The following is a 19,326-nucleotide window of genomic DNA, read 5'->3' as shown; positions in this document are numbered from 1 at the left end:
ACGTGCCCCTGCTGCCCATCTGGTGTGGTGGCCCTGCTTTTGCGCCTCCCTTTGACCTCTTTCAAAGAAAAAGCAAGCTCATTGGGCCCTGCACGGGGCTGCTAAAAGCCAGGGCCACAGCCCTTTCGGGAAGGACACTCTCGCCAAGTAAGGCGCACCAGGACAAAGGCGCAACAGTCACCTGCCTGACCCCGATGTGATTTGAACACACAACCTTCTGATCTGGAGTCAGATGCGCTACCCTTGCGCCACGAGGCCAGCTGGCGGCACGGAGAGCTTTTGGCGGTTGGGAGAGTGGGGGTGGAAGGGCAGAATGACTTTCCTTTGTGTTGCGTGAGCCAGGACTTACCATGCCCACCATGCAAGCAAGCCGCCGGGATGGGAACCGCACCCACAGGCCTGAGAAGTGACCCGTCGGGCCCTTCCCTCAGGGTGAAGCAGGCTCCTGAGCCGTATGCGGGTTGACCCGGTGGCCGGAGTTCTCCCAGCCCACGCACGTGCACATGCTGCAGCCCCCGGCTTAAGAGCGGGAAGGGGCTGAATACTCCACCTGAAACTGCATGCTTCTCAGCAAGCTGCTCTTGGCCCCACGGCAGGACTCCTCGAAAAGAAAGGAAAGGACAAAGAAGAGCAGCACCCCTGCCAAGAGGCCCCTTCAAGAACCTCAGCAAATAAAGCGCACCTTGGCGCTCAGAGGCATAGGGCGGGGAGCCGCTGGCGAGCCAAGCACACCAAAAGAGCTGGGGCCCCCGCAAGAGAGGGGCTGCATTGGCCGTGAATCGAACGCGGGCCTCCCGCGTGGCGGGCGAGAATTCTACCACTGAAGCACCAATGCCCTGTTCCTTTGTGTCTGCAAGCGGAGGCAGTGCTTTCCGCCAAGGGCTTTGGGCAACGCCTGCCAGGCTCCTTCTGCCTCTTGCCAGGGCCGGAGGTGGCCTTCGGGCCAGCCAAAGGGGGCCGCTGCAGCCTCTGTCCCCAGTGGCGGCTGGCCCTCGGTTTCTGTAGTGTAGCGGTTATCACGTTCGCCTCACACGCGAAAGGTCCCTGGTTCAAAACCAGGCAGAAACAGCCTTGCTTTCGCTTTTGCTTTTGCTCTCGCTCCCGACAAAGTGGAGACAAACAGGCTTTCACAAGGTGCGTGGGCCGGTGCTCGGCGCCCAGACGCGGAATTGCGTCCTCGCCGTTGCTGGTCTGTGCCCGCTGCTGCCTTTCCTCTTGCATTCTCTCCTGTGCTGGCGGGAGAGGAAAGCGGGGCTGAGAGAGAGAGGGGCTGCCCTCATGCTACCGTTCCGCTCTATGGAGATCTCTGGAAAGCTTTCATAGATTTGCTCTCTAATCCTTTGTGAAAGGTTTTTCGGGAAGGCTCCCTTATTTCTTTTATTTTTGGTATGACATTTTCTGTTGTAACTACCATATTAACTGTATTGGGATCTTCGCGGTACAGAGTATAGCAGCATACAGCCCAGTTCTGCACTCTCATGATGACATCATCTGCTCCTGACAAGGCTCTTTTACTCTCTGGAGACCGATAGCACATGAGGTTGGCTAGGTGAGATGGTGGAAATTTTCTTTATAATTGCTTGTTCTGCAAACAATAGGGCTTGTGATTCCCCCACCCATGATGATGTCCTGGTCCTTGAAGCTCGATTTCTGTAACATGCCAGTGGTTTGTGTTGCAGAGATTTGTGTTGACCTCAAAATCTGGAAACCTCGGGTGACTGCTACCAGCAGCATTGAGGAAAGGAAGGGTGGGCTTCTTGTGTTCTCTACTTGCCGCACCGACACCTCTAGAGCTGCCTTAGCATATCCTGGACATCGACAGAAAAGATTTCACAGATTATAAGACAAAAAAAGAGAATGTAGAATGACTGTTTCAACGAGATAATGAACACCTCTAGCACAGCTGATACGGAGTTCAGAGCCATTGTCTGAAAAACTGGGCATGGAGAACAATAGAGCATCCCAGGAGCATGAGCAGGCCATGAAAGATGAGATGCTGTAGATTATGAAGGACCAATCAGACACATTGAGGTGTCTGGTTGAGCTTCAAGAACAGTTTGAAGCTAGAGTCCCTCTGCAGCTCCTACACAATGGCCTGCAAACATGAATCTGTTCCCAATCCCCCTCTCCCAAAAGTTCCAGGAGTCGGGTGTGGGGGAGGTGCAGTATGCCTTCCACTGAACACTGCAGGAAGGTACTAAGAACAAAATGCAGCCATTCGAATACCTTTGATTGGCAAGACTTCTGTGCTTTCACAGACAAGCTGACTTGTTTCTCCCCTCCCAGTTTTATCACACCACTTTTCCAAGGTTAAATTATTTTCTTATTCTTTCAGTTTATGTTTGTGCAATAAAAGTCAATGTTTCAAAAATGAAATACCTTTTATTTATTACAAGCATGGGGCTTTGGTGCAGGAAGGGGAGGTACAGGGAAACTGATGCAATGGCGGGGATGGTATGGGAAAGCACAATGCAGCTAAATGGCACACATTACAGTGTTACAAAAACAGGACAGGTGAAATATTATCATGTAAAGCAACCATAAACACATGAAAAGCCCTAGGTTTACAATTTATGATTAAAACTCTACTATCTACACAATATACATAGACATAAAATGTAAAAACTTAAATATCTTAGAAACAGTAGCCAATCAGTTGTTTTAATTGTCATATTTGAATTCAGCATATCAAAATACATAATAAATAGCATATTTTATCTCTGAAGCAGACGACTTCTCAAAAATTGTAGACCAGTGTAATAGGATAGAAAATATCATGTTGCCTCTATATAAATCCATGGTATGCCCACATCTTGAATATTGTGTGCAGATGTGGTCGCCCCATTTCAAAAAAGATATGTTAGAATTGAAAAAGGTTCAGAAAAGGGCAACAAAATGATTAGGGGTATGGAACGGCTTCTGTATGAGTAAAGATTAATAAGACTGGGACTTTTCAGCTTGGCAAAGAGATGGCTAAGGGGAGATACGATTGAGGTCTATAAAATCATTATTGGTGTAGAGAAAGTAGATAAGGAAGTGTTGTTTACTACTTCTCCTAACACAAGAACTAGGGGTTACCAAATTAAATTAATAAACAGCAGGTTTAAAACAAATAAAAGGAAGTATTTCTTCACACAATGCACAGTCAACCTGTGGAACTCCTTGCCAGAGGATGTTGTGAAGGCCAAGACCATAACAGGGATCAAAAAAGAACTAAATAAATGAATGGAGGATAGGTCTATCAATGGCTATCAGCCAGGATAGGCAGAAATGGCGTCCCTAGCCCAGGGGCAGACAAACTTTTTGGACTGAGGACCACATTGGGTTTTGGAAATTGTATGGAGGGCCGATTAGGCAAGGCTGTGCCTCCCCAAACAGCCAGGCGTGGCCCGGCCCTGCCCCCTATCCGACTCCCCCCCCTCGCTTCTTGCCCCTGATGGGCCCCCCCGGCCTCCTACCCCATCCATCCCCCCTCCCTGTCCCCTGACAGCCCCCAGAACCCCAGCACCTGACTGCCCCCCACTGCCCCATCCAACTCCTTGTCATGGAGTGTGGGGGAGTCAGGGCCCTGCACCCCACACTTCATGCAATTCACTGTGACTCTCAGCCAGACAATAAAACAGAAGGTTTATTAGTCTACACAAACACAGTCCCAAGCAGGGCTTGTAAGTACAACCAGAGCCCCTCAGCCAGGTCCCTCTGGGGGGCAAGGATCTTAGACCCTAGACTTGGATTCCCTGCCTCTTCCCAGGCAGCCCAAAACTGAAACAACAACAACAACAAAAACCCTCCAGCAGGCTCTCTCCCTTTGTCCAGTTTCCCAGGCAAAGGTGTTGACTCCCTGCCCCCTGCCCCTCCTAGCACAAGTTACAGGCTCAGGTACTGTCCCTCACCTAAAGTCATCCCCTGCTCTCCCATCCCCCATGCAGACAGTTCCAGCAAAACTAAACGACATTCCCAGGTCAATGCACCCCGCTCCCTACTGCATCACACCCCTCCTCTCATTCCTGACTGCCCCCCCCCACAGGACCCCTGCCCCATCCAACCACCCCTTCTCCCTGTCCCCTGACTGCCCCCAGAACCCCTGCCCCTGACTGCCCCCCGTTCCCCCTGTCCTTCCTGACTGCCCCCTGGGACTCCTGCCCCCATTCACCCCCGTTTCCTGCCCTGTGACCATCCTGACCCCTATCCACACCCCTGCCCCCTGGCTACCACCCCGAACTCCCCTGCCCTCTATTCAACCCCCCCCCCCGCTCCCTGCCCCATTACCACGCTGCCTGGAGCACTGGTGGCTGGCGGTGCTACAGCCGCGCTGCCTGGCTGAAGCCAGCCACGCCACCACACAGCACAGAGCACTGGGTCAGGCTGGGCTCTGCAGGTGCGCTGCCCCAGGAGCTCACAGCTCCGCCACGCGGAACATTGTGCTGGCGGCGCAGTGAGCTGAGGCTGCGGGGGAGGGGGGACAGCAGGGGAGGGGCCGGGGGCTAGCCTCCCAGGGCAGGAACTCAGGGTCCGGGAAGGAGGGTCCTGCAGGCCGTATGCGGCCCGCGGGCCATAGTTTGCCCACCTCCGCCCTAGCCTCTGTTTTCCAGAAGCTGGGAATGGGTGACAGGAGATGGATCACTTGATGATTACCTGTTCTGTTCATTCCCTCTGGGGCACCTGGCTCTGGCCACTGTCGGAAAACAGGATACTGGGCTAGATGGACCTTTGGTGTGTTCTTATGTTATAGTGGGGGTGCTGAGAGCCATTGAACCAGACTGTAAACCCTGTATATAATGGAAACCACTTCAAGTCAGGGGGTGCTGCCGCACCCCCCGCACCCATACTTCCAGCACCTATGCATGGGAGCAAGGATCCTGGGTCTCCCAGGATCACTATTGGCATTTCAACATCATCAGTGATTATTTTGCGATCTGGAAAGAAAGTCCCTGATTGGGAGCTTTCTGAACAGACCAGTCTTCCTAAAGATGTGCCCGTCTTGCACCTTTCCTGACCATCCCACACTGATGTTGGTGAAACACCCCATGATCCACTAGAGCAGGGGTCGGCAATCTAGGGCATGCGTGCCAAAGACCGCACGCGAGCCGATTTTGAGTGGCACGCAGCTCCCTGCCGCGGTCCCGGCCCCCAGCCCCACTCAGCCTCCCCGCCCACCCCTCTCCCCTGCGGGGGCAGGAGGCAGAAGCTTGGTCCTGCGGCAGCCAAGCTTCCCCCCTCCCCCGCTTCTTCCCCCAGCGTGGTGCTTTCCTGCCCCTCCCTGCCACCGATCAGCTCATGGCCCTTGCGAGGGGAAGGGGAAGGAGTGGCAATGTGTTCGCTGCTCCGTAGAGGAGGCAGAGAAGAGGTAGGGATGGGGCCTTGGGGAAAGGGGTGGAACAGGACATATCCCTTCCAGCCCCCTGCCATGAGCCGCTCAGGGCAGAGGGCTGGGAGCACCCCCACGAGCCGAGCACCCCAGACCTCTGCCCTGACCCTGAACCCCCCCCCCACACACCCAGCCCTCTGCCCTGACCCCTGAACCCCCCACACACACCCAGCCTTCTGCCCTACACCCCCCCATACACCAGCCTTCTGCCCTGATCCCTGAACCCCCCCACATCCCCACTGCCCTCTGTCCTGACTTCCGAACCCCCCCCCACATACCCAGCCTTCTACCCTGCACCCCCACATCCCCCAGACCTCTGCCCTGACCCCCCGCCCCCCCCACACACCCTTCTCTGGGTGATTCCACACAAACCGGTAGCAGTCTGGCATTGCCAGCTTTCACAGAACTATCGCCACTCGCTTCTCCACTATCAGAAAAGGTCTCATGTTAGTATTGCTGCACTTCTGGGCTGGGAAAAACTCTGCACACAGTTCCTGGAAAGTGACCTTCCACATCTGAAAGTTCTGTAGCCATTGCTTGTCATCCCATAGCTGCATAAGGATGCAATCCCATATCAGTGCTTGTTTCCTAGGACCAGAAATGGTGCTCCACAGCGACCGGGAATTGTTTCATTCGATGGCTTGCAACAGGGCTGCTTCAATGACATTGCAATGTTCCACATGGCAGCTCCTGTCTCAGCTCTGGAAATACTGTAGGATAAGGCATGAGGTGATTGTAATGCTCACATTAAGAGTACACAGCTGAGCGGGGTCCATGCTTCTCAGGCTATGGCATATGCGCAGCTAAGGTGTGAAAAAACATGGGTTGTTTGCCGTTGATATCAGGGGAGGGAGGGTGGAAACTGCATCATGGGAGGTCAAAGCCATGTTCCCATTTCCCCCTGCGACAATGTTTTGGTCCCATGAGGCATTGCAAGCCCAACCCCAAACTCCCTGCAACTAGTTGCACTGCTCCACCGACACAATGAGTGTGATGTGGACATGCCCGACTGACTTAATTACTGCAGTGGCTGGATGACGACTTAAATCAAGTTGACTTATCTTTGTAGTATAGACATGTCCTTTGTTAAAAATGTTATTTCCCTTGTGACTCAGTTTTAACTATGGTTTAGTTCTGGGGTCCCCAGTGCAGTGCCTGTGGGTGCCATGGTGCCTGCCGGGGCATCTCAGTGCGCCCGCGTACTGGCCGGCGGGGGAGCATCCGCCGAAATGCCGCCGAGAAGCAGCGTCATCCAGAGGCATCGTTGCCGAAATGCTGCCGATTTTCGGCGGCATTTAGGCAGCAACACCTCTGGATGACGCTGCTTGTCGGCGGCATTTCGGCGGCGATGCCTATTGACATTGCTGCTTATCAGCGGCATTTCGGCGGATGCTCGTCCGCCCCCACCGTCCTCCATGGCTCGTCATCTGGCGCCTGCCAGACAAAAAAGGTTGGGGACCACTGGTTTAGTTTATCACAGCTCTATAGGTTTTGTCCTACTCTTCTGTGATTAATCTTTCCAGTATTTTCCTGAGTGCTGCAGTTTAGCTTTGCCAGCTTTCTATTTCCTGGATCTCCCCTAGATTCCTTTGTGAATAAAGGTGTTATATTTGCTCATATTTTCAGCTCTTTGGGATCTTTCTTCTTTCTAAAGGAATCTGATATGGAGGAATCTATATTGTTAAAATGAAGCAGAGTGCTTTTGTAGTAGTTTTTTCTTCATTGTATCTGGACATGCACCAGGTTTTTCTAACAGTCCTTGCAATTTTAGATGAGTTGGAGGTCTGGTTTTCCTTTCCGTGGTCTCTCCTTCCCTGCTTTCCAGACCGACTTGGCATGTAAGCAGCAAAAGTTTACAGCAAGTGCCAACACTCCTACAGATTGTGCTTAGAAAGACTATAAAAGCTTTTAAGAAGGCCTATGAAAAGCTGGAGTGGTTTTTTTTAAAGCAGGTGATAACATGTATCAAGGATCATTTGCACAGTGCTCATTGTATTTAAATGGTAGCAAAGTGCACCCTTTATAAAAGCAAGGTTAGATCTTGAGCTGTAGTCTTAAGTTTCCAAATCTAGAAAAGGCAATGCCTGTGCCAGCTTGAGAAAACCTTACACTCCACCAGTGATGTGCTGCCAATATTTTAACAAGGGACTTAAAAAAATCTCCAAACATTTCTCTTACCCTGTGACAAACCACATGCACCAGGAGTTTGTGTGTTTGCACAGAGAACTGGTGAAGAACTGGGGAATCTGTTCATTTTTCTTCCCATATGAACAAAACTGCCTTGTTTGAAACCATAACCGAGAAGGGACAGCACCACAAGACTAGCACATCTAGCTTATTGGCAGCAATGTAGTGTTCAACTTGTGCAACCTGAAGAGGTTATATGTGTGTATACGAAGATCTTTTATGAGGGTTATAATTAATTTTGGTGAACTTGCTTAGGTATAATCACTAAGAAGTAAGTACTCATAAGAAAGTGATTCTCATTCAAGAGAGAGATTCAGTCAGAATGGGCTTCACTGATGATATATACTCACCTACTAACATAAATTGTAAACCAGGCATTTCTCCAAGGGCTAATTCAGACAAACAGAAAATACTTACCAGTAATATATTTCAATTGTCTTCAGTGCAATGCAGTAACTGGAAACAAAGAGGAGAACCAACATCATGTAGTCAGCCAGCTCTCTGAGTACCATCATACATGATCCATAGCATTCAAAACTTAGACAGATTCCAATTACTAGCAACTGGAGTAGGGTGACCCGATAGCAAGTGTGAAAAATCGGGACAGGGTGTGTGTGTGTGGGCGGGGGGGGAGGCAATAGGCAATATCAAGACAAAGCCTCAAATATCGGGACTGTCTCTATCAAATCGGAACATCTGGTTACCTTAAACTGGAGCAATGTAAATAAGTGCTTCTATGAATAATAAAGCTAATAATGATTGCATTTAATATCACTAGGAACCAAGATGCAATAATTTTATACTGGAGAAAAAGTACTGGAACAGCCTTAGACTGAAAATAATTTCTATTTCAGAACAGCTGATCCTGATCTAGTCAACCAGACAAATGAGTATCTGTCAAATGGTAAGTGAGACTAGACTGTCACCAAAGAGGCTAACCTCCGTTCCCCTTTGCAGCATCATCCTCTGGCGTCAGATAAACTCCTGAACCACATTGATGGTGATTTAGTTATAACACCTTGGTATGTGGATAACAATATAGCTTCTATCACTGAATTAATATCTCATAATGAAACCTGCATAATTACTCATTGTGCTTTCTTGGTTGATTTATTTTACCCTAAAAGTTAACTCCCACACCATCCCCAGCAATTGTGGGGTATTATTGGCACATGCACTTGGCAAAAAATATAGCCTATCAAGATGGAAAATAATCTGTCCTTCTTTATTGTTTCAGCTGAATGGTGCAGCTATTAATCCTACCATGGCATTGCCAGTTCATCTATGTGCTGGCATATACCCCACAGACTAACTTCCATCAATGGAAAAGGGGTGACTTCATGTTCAAAATCTTTTTGTATTAGCAGATCCCAGTGTGGTTTCCAGGATTTAACAGCTGGGTATGGTGAAAAAATTGCTGTCGTAGAGAAAGTGGGAAACTGTCTCAATCATTCTAACATATGCCCAGATGCAAGGAATTTTAAATTTAATATACTTTACCAGGGGGTCAAATTGTGCTCTTCCTATGGGCATAAGTCAGAACCAATTTAGCCCTAAAGATGCAATGATCTGGTGCATTTAAATGGCCAAATTCTTCTCAGTTGCACCCATGTGTAGAAGAAGGGACTCACTGCTGAGGCAACCCCTAAAGGCTGAGCTTTCTACACCAGCTCTTTCTTCTATAGCAGCCCCTGCTGACAGTCACTCTGATCTCGTGGTGGTTGGCCTCTTTTCGTGACTCACCAGGTCATGCTTTAGTTCCTCTCCTTCTGGCATAACAGAAAGTCCAGCAGAAAATCCGGTGTCCTTACATCTGATCCTCAGACCCCACTCTCAGCCCCCAGGACCTTACAAATCTTTCCAATCATCCTTATGCCCTGAGGTCAGGGGCTTCATGCCACCTTCCCGCTGGCTGGTTAGGAAAACCAGGCCCACCCTCTACACCAGCTGGGCTCCAGGTCAGGGACCCTATGATGGGCAGCCAAGGCCTATTCCATCAGACACCTTGCCGCTGCCTCCCTGGACTCCTTCCTACCACTAGCTTTTCCCCCATTCCCTTCCTTGGCTCTTTGTAATGAACAGCACCTCCCAGGGCTTCTCCCCAGAAGTCCAGTTCCTGTCCTTGTGTCAGGGTCTGTGATGAATGAGAGGTGGGGTAGCTCCCTTTTATGGACACCCAGCCAGCCAGTTAGCTATAAAGTCCCTCCTGGTGGCTGTTCTCTGCTTGTTTTACCTGTAAAGGGTTAAAAAAGTCCCTGCATATGTAAGCGGGAGAATGGTCCCGCTATTGTGGGGAACTTTCCTGGCTTCTGCACTACCCCGGTGAAGTGGGCTAGCGAAAGGATCTGAGTCCTCGCTCCCACTTCCTTTACCCAGAGGCCTCCCTGCCCATGAGGACTCCCCTTCCACTCTCCTGTCTGGCAGAGTCCTTGTAACCCCAACAAGGCTGGTCCCAGGATTCCTGTGGGGGTCGACCTCCAACCTTGCAATAGTGGTCACCTAGGACAGGGGCTATGGTGTCCCCACTCTGGGGTGCTCTCTCTGCACTGGACACTTCCCTGACCCACTGATCATTACATACAATTTAAAGCAAATACAATTTATTTAACCAGCAATTAATTTAAAAAAGAATAAGGAAAAATGGGAAAGGTTAAAGGAAAACACATCACCCCGCTCTGTGGCAGGGAACATTACAAACAGTGTCTCTGTAATGTCAAGCAGTTCACAGTCTGTTCCTTGTAGGTCCCAGGCCTCCTTCTCAGGACCTGGCTGTGCTGCAGGGATGCTGGGGGTTGGACACTTGCTCTGGTGGTGGCCACACACTTCCAGGCTTTGGGTGGCAGGACCCTTCTTCCCAGCGTCAGCCCCCTGTCGGGTTAAGATCCCCCTCCCAGTCTGGCCTTCAAGGACCCTTGGCTGGGGGTGTCTTTCTGCGCTGGGCCCTTTGTCCAGGGTCCCCCCTTGGCTGGCCCCAGTTGCTTACCGCACCCGGCTCCAGACTGCTCCAACCCCAGCCCCAGCTCCACTGTTCTAGCTCCGGCTCCATTCTGGCTCAGCACTGATGCTGCTGCTCTGCCTCCAGCCCCCTGGGCTGCTTCTCTTGCCCCTTTGGCTGCAGCCCTGCTCCCAGCACAGGATCTGCTCCCTGGGCTGCTTTTCTGGCCCCTCTGGATCTGGCACAGCTCTGCTCCCCAGCTCAGCTTGGGCCCCTGCTTTCTCCTTATCTCAGCCCCACTCTGTCTGACCCAGGCAATTCCAGCTCACACGGAGGAGGACGGGACCCCCTGGCCTCCAGACTCCCTGATTAGCCCGCCCACCCTGTCAATCAGGCTGACATGGAGCATTGGCCTCTCCCCATTGTTCCTGGGGACTGTCAGTCTCAGGGTCCTGATTTCCCATCGACCCCTCCCCTTTTAGTGCTGGGAGCTAGCCAACCAAAACACCCCCACTGAGTTTTAGTAAGGGGACAATAGTCCCCTTACACATAGGTAAAAGAAAGGGAGTGGGCAACTGACCAAAAGAGCCAATGGGCCATCTAGAACTTTTTAAAATTGGGGAAAAAAAATTCCCTTTGTCTGTGTGTTGTGGTTCTCCAGAGAGAGGGGACAGAGCAGAGACCAGGCTGGGACTATGCTGTAAAAAGCTTTTTGTCAGGTATGGAACTCATCAGATTCTACCTAAATCCTACTCATAAATCAGAAAATGTCTAGAAAGACGTGATTAGGTTTATTTCTGTTTATTTCTTATTAGCTTGTGGACTCCTCTGTGCTAACCCCAAATGCTTTTTGTTTTGCTTGTAACCTTTAAGCTGGACCTCTAGAAGGTTATTCTTGATGTTTAATTTTTGTAAGTGGGTTTTTAAATCTAGCAAAAGCCTAAGTTCCAGATGTATTTTCTTTTTGTTTTTAATAAAATTTACCTTTTTAAAGAACAGGATTGGATTTTTGGTGTCCTAAGAGGTTTGTGCATGTTGTTTAATTAGCTGGGGCAACAGCTAATTTCCTTTGTTTTCTTTCTCAGCTCTTCACCGGGGGGGTGGGGGGACGGGGGATGAAAGGGCTTGAGGGTATCCCACAGGAAGGAATTCCCAAGTGCTCCTTCCTGGGTTCCAAGGGGTTTTGCATTTGGGTGGTGGCAGCATCTACCCATCCAAGGTCAGAGAGAAGCTGTAACCTTGGGAGTTTAATACAAGCCTGGAGTGGCCAGTATTAAATTTAGAATCCTTGCCGGCCCCCACCTTTTGTACTCAAAGTGCCAGAGTGGGGAATTAGCTTTGACAGGGTCAGACACAGGAGCTTGCTCCAGTTCTGTGACTTCCACGTATCTTCCCCGCTGGGCTTCCTCCTCACCCTGAAGACGACTTCTTGTTCCCCACTGGTCTCTCTACTACCAAGAGTGATGGCAGATTTCTTCTCTTTGTCCCTGCACCCTCTCAAACTTTAGTTCAAAGTCCCCTTAGGTTTTACTGCCTCCTGGGTTTCACTGCTTCTGGCTTCCTCCTGGCTCAGGACAGTCCACCTCTAGTCCCAGGCTTCACTGTTCATGGCTGCCCAGGCTTCCTTGAGGCTCAAGACCCACTGCTCCAGGCTTCTCTCTGCCTTTAGTCCAATGGAAGAAACTCCCAGCTCTCTCTCTCTCTCTCAACTTGGTCTTGTCCCTGGCCTTTTCCCCACTGCCCTGTTCGCTTTCCTTTATGAAGACTGTAACAATGCTGGCTTTGGTGGGACACAACTGAGATTATCAATTCAGGACAAATTGCTTAGAGCAGGGCAGTTACAGCCCAAGGCTGGGGTTCCTTTACCATTAAGGCACACCGAACCAGCCAAACAGAGAGGACGTTGGTTTTACCCCACTGGCTAACGATAAGTCATACAAGCAATTCCCTTAGACACTCCAGTTTCGCAGTATCACCACCAGTGCCACTTGTTATGGGGATGAATGGTTATGAAAACCAATACCCCAGTAAAAAGAAAAAGGTTCTTCCAATCCCAAGGGACCAAGCCCATGACCCAGGTCAATATACAAGTCAGATCTTACCCACAAATCATGCTGTTGCCAATCCTTTAGAATCTAAAATCTAAAGGTTTATTCATTAAAAAAAAAAGAATTATAGAAGAGAGCTGAAATTGGTTAAATGGAATCAATTACATGCAGTAATGGCAAAGTTCTTGATTCAGGCTTGTAGCAGTGATGGAATAAACTGCAGGTTTAAATCAAGTCTCTGGAGTACATCCACAGCTGGGATGGGTCATTCAGTCCTTTGTTCAGAGCTTCAGTTTGTAGCAAGGTTCCTCCAAAAGTATGAAGCAGGATTGAAGACAAAATGGAGAGGTTTCCAGGGCTTTTTATATTCTCTGCCCTGTGGAAGGACACCCCTTTGTTCTTACTGTGGAAAATCACGGCAGCAAGATGGAGTTCGGAGTCACATGGGCAAGTCACATGTTCGTGCATGACTCAGTTTGCAGGCCGACGCCATTGTTTACATGTTAGTTTGAATGTTTCCAGGAAAGCTCAGATGTGGATTGGCGTCTGCCAAAGTTCACTGTTAAGTGTTTCCTGATTGGGCACTTACCTAGAATATTCCTTTCTCAAGAAGCTGACCAAATGCTTCACTGAGGCTACTTAGAATCAAAACACATTGAGATACAAGTACATAGCCAATATTCATAACTTCAACTACAGAAATGGTACACACATACAGATAACATAATCATAACCAGCAAATAATAACCTTTTCATAGACACGTCACACGACAACCTTTGTACAATATTTGTTGCAAATATATAACAGTGGTTGCAACAATGATCTATACGGTCACCGTTTATGTCAATGACATCACAAAGACCCAGGTCCTTCTCAGCTGTATTTGATCACCAGTTAGGCCTGACACCAGTCCAAGTGCAACCAAGTGGCTGAAATGGGCTCAGGATCCTGTTATCCAGTGCAGGGTTTATACACCCTATCACACCAGGCAACCCCATGGTTGCATGAGTATAACACACATTAGAACTTGGCCCAAAGGCTACACAGTTATCATAGATTTTAAGGCCCGAAGGATCACTAGTCCTTACCAGCATGAATTGCTTACTACACATACCTGTTAACAGTAACCGAACATAATGCAGTCTTGTTTATCCTCTGGAAAGCTGTCCTCAAGTGATCTCTGCTGAGGTGGCAAAGTTCTTTTGTGGAGGGACCAGAGATGCCTAGGTCCCTAACACCATTTCAGTTGGACAAATCGTTGCCAGAACCTGTGTAATTTTCCTTTTCCATTCAGAACCAACATTTTGGGAGAAACTGTACTCTCCCTTATGAGCATCGTCATGGAATGAATTATTTCTTGTGATCTTCTGGAGTTCTGTTTGGGATTGGGTTTTTCATGAGGGATTGTCATCTGAGGTGCTGCATTCCTATTCCTGAAGCACCATACTCTTCTAGTGTAGAATCGGACATTGCTATCGATCTGCCTTTGCCTTGATTATTCATTAATGCTATATTACACAAATGGAGGAGCAGTCTGCTCTTCCAGTACTAGGCAACACACTAAATATGTCTCAGACATGCATTTATTTTAGTGATAGGTTCTACCCCCTTGTATAGGGCATAGAGGCAACAAGGGTTGGTCTAAAAGTGTACACAATTAAGTCCTCTCAATCTTGATGTGTGGGAATGATAAGATAAAGGATAATTAATTTTTAAAACATCAGAACAACTTATGCATGTTTTTTAAATTCTCTGTTTAAGTAATATTCCATCTTAATGAGCATGTACATAGATGTAGAGTAAAAAATGTCTGTTACTCTGCAAAATAGTCCACCCACCATGATAAGCTTCTTTCAACCAAGAGCCTAGCTACGATATGAAATTTATACTCACACTGGCAAATACATTGCTAACCTCTTCATCCCCATAGTCTCCTTAGGTAGACCTGGCATTATAGATATATATGTAATTATTGTATCTTTGTCTTGTGTGTGCTGTGTCCTTTAAACCATCAAGGTCTTGGTAAAGATGACCATTTTGTGTTCATTTCAGGGAAGACTGTCTCAGACGCACACGCTGTGTGTTCTCTTCTGAAGATTTTATGTTAACATAAAGAATGATTGTGATGGGTTGGATCACAGAAACCCCCTCTGGGACTGCCACCTGATGTGCCAAGGCTACCTCTGAGCCTGGTTTTCCTGGCAGCTTGGGACTTCAGTGTCCTGCCTGGTTTGAGCCAGACATGCTAGCCTGCTACAAACACAGACCCAGGTCTGAACCATGTCCCCCAAGAGCTGCAGGTTTAACTGAAAACAGCTTAAGAAGTGTTCCTGTCTCCAGCACTCAGATGCCCAGCTCCCAATGGGGTCCAAACCCCAAATAAATCCATTTTACCCTGTATAAAGCTTATACAGGGTAAACTCATAAATTGTTCGCCTTCTATAACACTGATAGAGAGATATGCACAGCTGTTTGCCCCCACCCACCCAGGCATTAATACATACTCTGGGTGAATTAATAAGTAAAAAGTGATTTTATTAAATACAAAAAGTAGGATTTAAGTGTTTCCAAGTAATAACAGACAGAACAAAGTGAATTACCAAGCAAAATAAAATAAAACATGCAAATCTAACCTGATACAGTAAGAAAGTGATTACAGATAAAATCTCACCCTCAGATGTTTCAATACACTTCTATCACAGACTAGACGCCTTCCTAGTCTAGGCACAATCCTTTCCCCTGGTACAGCCCTTTTTCCAGCTCAGGTGGTAGCTAGGGGATTTCTCATGATTGAAGCCCCCTTTATTCTGTTCCATCCCCTTATATATATCTTTTGCATAAGATGTGAATCCTTTGTCCCTCTCTGGGTTCCCACCCCTCTTTATAAATGGAAAAGCACCAGGTTAAAGATGGATTCCAGTTCAGGTAACATGATCCCATGTCACTGTAAGACTTCAAGCCCTCATTCCTCCCAGCCTGATTCACAGGAAGGCCTGAAAGTAAACAGAGCCATCCACAGTCAATTGTCCTGGTTGATGGGAGCCATCAAGATTCCAAACCACCATTAATGGCTCACATTTTGCATAACTACAATAGGACCTCAGAGTTATATTTCATATTTTTAGTTTTAGATACAAGAGTGATACATTTATACAAATAGGATGACCACACAGTAGATTATAAGCTTTGTAATGATACCTTACAAAAAACCTTTTGCATGGAAGCATATTCCAGTTACATTATATTCACACTCATTAGCATATTTTCATAAAATCATATAGAGTGCAATGTCACAATGATACCAAAGGTAATTCTAATGAAAGTATCTGTTGTTCTTCGTATATGGAAAATATATAATGACAAAGAGTGGCATTAGTAACACAACTGTTACAGGAAACAACAACAAGTGCATGGCAGCATGTTAATAAAAGGCTGGATGAAGAATAAAAAACATACAACAAATCACTTGAGAAACAAACTCCATAGGAAATTTAAAGCAGACTCATGGTGCATATGGAAGCTGCCTGCCAACACCCATGATTTTAAGTGAGAATTACTTGTGTCACATTTTCCACTGTCTCTTTAAGCATCATCATCTTTACCACCATCAAATCTCTTAAAGAGCCACCAATGTCTACACCGGTTACACTGGCAAGGCAGGTGTAACCCATACAATGTGTTAGGTTAAGAAATATGTAGTAATTAGGCTTTGGCTGAAGTTAGGCTCAGTATAGAGGAGCCTGGGAAATTGAGTTTGTTAGTGTGAGCAAAAGTTAGAGATAAGTTGGAGACAGTACGATGGGAAAACTGAAGTTAGCAAGGACATGACCCAGGGTTATGTTGTGGGGAGGTTTTGGTCATAACTGATTTTAACAGGGTTTCTAATGAGTGTTTTTGAGAATTTGGAATGTTTTATTAAAATGCTATCAATATTGACAGTATGGGAAGGATACTGATGCAGATGTTAATTTAAATACTGTACTGTAAAGAGCCAATAAACAGGTGGCGGAAATGTGACTATGGTAATAGCTAGGTTAATGTTAATACATATTTTAATGGGGTATAAAAGGAGTACCCTTGCTAAATTGGAGGAGTCCAATTAACAACTTAAGGAAAACTTCATTTGGTTATCCGTGGACTGATCACCCTGTTACATCATTCCATCTTTTAATGTGAGTATAGTTGTAGTACCTGTGTAAAACTTAATTGTATGCCTGTTTGCATAACTAATCATTCTTTTAAATAAAGTTTGGTTTTATCATTCAAAGTGTCATCCAAGATCCTCTACTAAATTAAATTGTTTGTAACCAACCTAGAGGCTTGACCCCGAACAGCTAAGTTTAATTTATTGCCTCCTTAGATATAACAATTTAATATTAATTTGAACAATTAAAAATCAAGGTTACACATTGGGTTAGCAAGTTGGTATCCTCTGATTCCATTAGGGTTAGTTGTATTTATAGCTTTATTTGGGCCTCAATAAAAAGCCAAAAAGAAATGCCATTGCAGGTACTTTATGGTAAGGTAATTTACCTTACAGAGGACAGGGCAGTTATTGTTTCAACAACTCTATGAAAGCAAGAGCGAAATATCCCACAGCAGGATGTTTATTTCATTTCAGCTGGCAAACAGTATTCTCCTTGCTTCCAACTGAAATTGCATGGCAACAAGTTGCAGCAAACTAAAGATCTTTTGTGTTAACTTTAACTCTGGGAGATTTAATCTCTAACAGCACTCAGAGGTATTGGGTTCTCATATTCCTAGATTATGACTTGACTGTTGTGGTTTTGAAATATTCTCCCCCCTCCCCATATTTTTCCCTGAGTGAATTTTTAGTGCTGATGAGATTGTCAGATTCATTGCCCTAGGGCCTGAAGGCATCTATTATCCACAGAACAGGTATAGAATGGACAGCAGTAGCTCATCCATCCCCACCCTGTTCTACAAATATGCCTCAGCCTTGACCTGGAAGGAGCACCTCTAGAGTGTGAGAGGGCATAATTCAATCTCAAAATCCCTTCACACACTGGTTTCTCTACTAAAACTGCTAACAAGCAGTACAGTGCCAGTTGTGACTGTGGATTTTGTGTGGACATTTGTCCACTAGGAACTGTCAAATCACTGATGCATTTGATAAAGGCATTTGGATTATAATGACCTTCAGTCACACCCCATCAGAACTAGAAGTGAAAGGCTTCAGCATTTGTCTACCCTGCAATGTAAGCTCAGGGTTAGTAGAACTTGAGTTAGCAGAGCCTGGGTTTGTTAACCTAGGGCTTGAGTGTCTACACTCATTTATAGCCCCAGCTTAGGAACTGTTGAAGCCTGCGTTTACACTGCATTATGTGGGCCTGAGTCCAGCCACCCATATCCCAGACTTCCTAGTGCCCTCCCAGAATGTGGCCACCCTCGTCCTTTGTTTGTGATGTAGTGTGGGAAAACTTGACTCTCCATCTAACTCGATTATCAAGAGGACAAAGGAAGTCAGCCTGTGGGACTGTGGAATACTTTTGGTGAACTCCCAGAGCATGAGTCCAGTGGGGCTGCATCTACATTGCAAAGCAACAGGGCTTGAACCCTGGGTCCCAGCTTGACTCAGGCTCAGAACTTGCACTCCATGGGGTCCCAGAACCCTGGATCCAAGCTCTAGGTTAGGGCAATTTATGCGTAACAGAAGGGGGGTTAGGCTTGAGCCTGAGTTTGATCCCTGGGCTGACATTGCAGTGTAGACATACTCTGAGTGTATGTAAGCTTGTGCTTGAGCCTATGCTCAAGGCTATTCCCTTTAGTGTCTACACTGCAATTGCATTAACCCAGGGCTTGGACCCACGTTTCCCAAGACCCTGCAAGGCTGGAGGATCCAAGCTTGAGTCAAGCTGGGACCCAGGGTCTGAGCCCTATTGCTTTGCAGTGTAGCCACAGCCCTACTTGACTCAAGTCCCAGGACTCATCTGGAAGTATCCCTCAGTTCCATGGGACAACTTCCTTAGTCCTCTCTATCCCAACAATCTGCAATCCACTGTACTGAAAATAGAAGCCCCCCCCCCCCCCGATACCCCTGCCCTAGCAAGCAGCAGCAGCTCAGGTCAGTGTTAACCCATTATTTTCTGATCATCAATCTGCAAGCACACTATCAGAGAGCTTTCTCAGTTTGCAGTGGAGAGAGAACTAATCAAGCCTTTTGCAAAGTGAGCTGCTTCCAGGTAATGTGCAAGGCGGGCAGTAAAGTTTTCGCACAGTGCACCAGGATCCTAGGGATGGAGTGGCCACATTTCAGGCGGGAGTGGGGCCTCAAGGGACTCTGGGATATGGTTACTTTGACTTGGGTCTTGCACACTGCAATGTGGACACCAGAGCCTTAGATTCGAGCATGGGGCAGAAAATTCTTAAGGTAGGGTTAAAATACAGTGTCGGCACCCAAGCCCAGGGTTCCCTAACATGGGTCAAGGGGTACTTGAGTCCCACTAACTCTGGGTTTACATTGCAGTGTAGACATGTCCTCAGTGATGAATTAGCAGCCTTGTGAGCTATCCAGCGTCTTCCCTCTAACTTTTGGAGTTTTGAGTGATCATGATTTTGTGACCCAATCAGATGAAAATTCAGCCAATGACTCCTTTAAAAAAAATCAGGAAAAAAATGTGTCAGACTCCTTGACTTTCAAGTGATCATTAGAATACTTCCCACTGCATTCAATGCAAACATGCTGTGACTGGCTCAAAAAGACCTTTCTTTATGAGAAGTTATTTTTGAATTTTAACGTTTTAGAAAATGAATGCAACTCAATGGT

At 47.2% G+C, this 19,326-nt stretch overlaps 3 non-coding genes across 3 annotated transcripts; 1 reads left to right on the top strand and 2 right to left on the bottom strand.

The window, feature by feature from the left end:
• Positions 1–186: 186 nt before the first annotated feature.
• TRNAW-CCA (transfer RNA tryptophan (anticodon CCA)) lies at positions 187–258 on the bottom strand. Its single transcript has one exon. It is a non-coding gene; the product is annotated as a tRNA-Trp (tRNA).
• Positions 259–764: 506 nt separating this feature from the next.
• TRNAG-GCC (transfer RNA glycine (anticodon GCC)) lies at positions 765–835 on the bottom strand. The gene has a single exon. It is a non-coding gene; the product is annotated as a tRNA-Gly (tRNA).
• Positions 836–995: 160 nt separating this feature from the next.
• Positions 996–1,068, top strand: TRNAV-CAC (transfer RNA valine (anticodon CAC)). Its single transcript has one exon. It is a non-coding gene; the product is annotated as a tRNA-Val (tRNA).
• Positions 1,069–19,326: the final 18,258 nt, after the last annotated feature.

This window comes from Malaclemys terrapin, chromosome 3, assembly GCF_027887155.1.
Source record: "Malaclemys terrapin pileata isolate rMalTer1 chromosome 3, rMalTer1.hap1, whole genome shotgun sequence".
Taxonomy (NCBI): Eukaryota; Metazoa; Chordata; order Testudines; family Emydidae; genus Malaclemys; species Malaclemys terrapin.
Note: the sequence above shows the minus strand (reverse complement) of the source record. Positions and strands in the feature narration are given on the sequence as shown.